The sequence below is a fragment of the Palaemon carinicauda genome, chromosome 9 (assembly GCF_036898095.1).
Source record: "Palaemon carinicauda isolate YSFRI2023 chromosome 9, ASM3689809v2, whole genome shotgun sequence".
In the NCBI taxonomy this organism is placed as follows: domain Eukaryota; kingdom Metazoa; phylum Arthropoda; class Malacostraca; order Decapoda; family Palaemonidae; genus Palaemon; species Palaemon carinicauda.
Genome location: NC_090733.1, coordinates 30,685,515 through 30,689,267, shown reverse-complemented (window position 1 = coordinate 30,689,267; position 3,753 = coordinate 30,685,515).

Here is a 3,753-nt window from a genome sequence, read left to right as displayed (position 1 = left end):
AGTATTATGGATAATCTTTGCAGTGGTGCAGATCTAAGCGCGATTGCATATCTATGTAAATAAATTTATATGGATATCAATATATAATCACCTATTACCCTCTTTATAATATAAGTAACTCCGAATTTTACAACATTTCACCTTTTAATTTCTCTTTTTAAATTCTTTAAATTTTAATAAATATAATCTCAAAATAATCTAACATAATCTTTGTATAATCTTATAAAAAACGAATTGTGAATTTATGTTAACCTATAATCACTTAATAAGGACAATTTTGTTAAAATTGCTGTCGTGAACAGAATATATGAAGAAAAGGAACAATCTTCGTTACTTTAACCGAAGGATTACTCCTGAAAATTTGACAAGGATTCCTGTAGGACACACATTGACACCACGAAAGCAGCCGCCTTTAATGAAGGTTTTCTATATGTATACATATATATATATATATATATATATATATATATATATATATATATATATATATATATATATATGTGTGTGTGTGTGTGTGTGTGTGTGTGTATGTGTGTGTATGTATGTGTGTGTGTAGGTAGTTATCGATTCCTAATTCCTGATACGAAGAATCAAAATTCTACGGTATTAAATCGTCCATTGTTTTCATAAAAGAACGTAATTACATCGGTATGTACCAAAAACTCTACATTATACTACAATATTCACACAGCCATATTTGAAGGTTTGTCAATAGTTTAATAAATATATAAATCATATGTTACGTGATATAAGGGAACTTTTTTCTGAATAACATATAAATTATAATTCAGTTACTGTACTCCAGGGTGCCTTTTGACAAATGTAAATTGAGGCTCACAGTCAGTGTAGGTCCCTCGGATTTTATTGACAAAAGAAAAAAAAAGGATAATTCCAGGATTGAGCAAGGGACCTTTTAACGTTAAAATACAGGAATAATAATAATATCATCATTATCTTCCCCATCTCCTCCTACGGCCATTGACACAAAGAGCCTCGTTTACATTTCACCAGTCGTCTGTATCTTTAGCTTTTAATTAGATTCTTCTCCATTCCTCATGTCTTACTTCACGCTGGGCCTGGGTCTTCCAACTCTTTTAATGCTTTTTGGAGCCTAATTAAACGTTTGGTGAAATAATATTTTTCGGGGGGTGCGAAGAGCATGCCCAAACCATCTCCATCTACCCCTCATCATGATCTCATCCACATGCAGCACTCAAGTAATGTCTCTTATAGTTTCATATCTAATCCCATCCCACCATTTAACTCCAAATATTCCTCTGAGGGTTTTACTCTCAAATCTACTAAATCTGGTGAGGATTGTTGCGTTGTCATACAATGACTCATGTCCATATAGCAATACAAATCTCATTAAACTGATATATAACATATTTTCTAATGTAATTCCAAACGATGCGATTTCCAAATTTTACTTAACCTACCCCTTGTCTGATTTGGTATTTTCAATCTTCAACTAAATTCTAATGACCTTGTATTGGAGATCATAGTTCCAAAATACTTGAAGGATTTTACCTCAGTAATAATTTCTCCTTCCAATGATATATTACCTTCTATTACATATTCCGTTCTCATCATCTCTGTCTTTCTGCTATTTATTTTGATCCCAGCCTCAGGTGATATTTCATGCATTCTGGTATGCATGCTTCGGAATCCTGTTGTTTTCTGTTAATAATGACAGCATCATCAGCATGCTCTAGGTCAGCTAATTTTCTATTACCCATTCAGTCTAACCTTTCTCACCATCTCCAACTATTCTATGAATTAGAAAATCCATGAGGAGGATAAACTATAAAGGTAACAACACATTCCTTTGGAGTAGTCCGCTGTTCACTGGAAATTTATATGATAGGACTCCACTAACGTTAACATTGCGGGTACTAGGCTCATGAACAGAGTTAATCAAATTAACATGTTTAAGCGGAATTTCTTAACGCAGGACTCCCAACAAAATTGGTCGCTGCACACTACGAAAGGATTTTTTATCGTCTGCAAATGCCATCAGAAGTGGATTTCTATAATCAACTCATTGCTGTGAAACATCTCTTATAATGAAAATTTGGTCAATGCAATGTATTTTTTGTAAAATAACTCTTAATACTGAGCTTCCTCCGTGCCCTATATTTGTACATGCCCCCCCTCCTCTCTCTCTCTCTCTCTCTCTCTCTCTCTCTCTCTCTCTCTCTCTCTCTCTCTCTCTCTCTCTCTCTCTCTCTACCCATAGTTAAATAAACATTCTTTAGAGCAAAGTTTTGGATGTTGGGGTGTTACTGCTATCGACCTACTCACAATAATACTATAATTCATGAAGGGTTCAGTTTATTACGCATTGAATTGCCAATTCACAAGTTCTAGATAGATCTTGGCTAGGGGATTTAGTAACGATAAAGTCTAAATTAAGGAGCATGATTTGGGAATAAAAAGGGAGCAGCATCATCTAAATATGCAAAGAGCTTATTTTTTGGGAGGATAAAACACATATCATTTGTATATAGTAGGAGAGGTAATGTGTCCACAACATCACCCTGAGGAATGCAAATTCAATAATGATGATTAGAAATGACCCACCACTTCGAACAGTTTGAGTCTGAAAATCATGATTAACACAATCAAAGTCAGTACTAAATTTAAGGCCAATACAACGAACTTACTAACCATAATTGAGTATTCATAATATTATAGACAAACAAAATACACGTATGAAATTCTACACATACAGAAAACACAGAAAAAAACACACACACATACACACACTCATATTGTACACACACACACACACACACACACACACACACACACACACACACACATATATATATATATATATATATATATATATTATATATATATATATATATATATATATATATATATATATATTTCGAAACACACGCACACACCACACACACACACACACACACACACACACCACACACACACACACACACACACACACACACATACACACACACACACACACACACACACATATATATATATATATATATATATATATATATATATATATATATATATATATTATATATATATATATATATATAATATATAATATACGCATGTATTTATATAAATAAATCCTCAGGTATAAAGTATTAATTAATCACTGCTACACCTAATGATGACTTTATTAATTCATTAGTTGACAATATAATTCTTATTATAGCAATACAGGCTAAGGAAAAAATTGCTCAACGTACAACTTATACGGATAATATTATTTGTATAATAAATTTTCTATATTATATGGTTTAATAATGAGAATGTGTACTAAAACGTATGATTACTGGTAAAAAAAATCACTTTAATCACATTTGGTACAATTTTCGTTACTAAATGGCCGTGTCTTGGATTTAAAAAAAATTGCATGCAGATGGAATTTTTTTTATCCGTTATTCCATGTTCTCACGTTCTAATTTTATTTCTCTTCACGATCAATGGTTCTTTTGCTTTCATGTGATAAGGTAAAGGGGTTTTCGTCATGGGGAATAGTGATGGAATTCCCAAAAGCTGCTTTCCATGAATCGAGTTTGGTTTGTCGAGATTACATTTGATTGCTTCTAAAAGACTTCATTCCGATTATCTTTTATTTTTTACAATTTCATGACCATTTTCTGATAACCATTTCTCAAAATCATAAAAATGGAATAAGTTGAGAATACATCATCAATTTTATTGCTTCGTAATAATAAGATTTTATAACAATTCGCATTCTTGAAT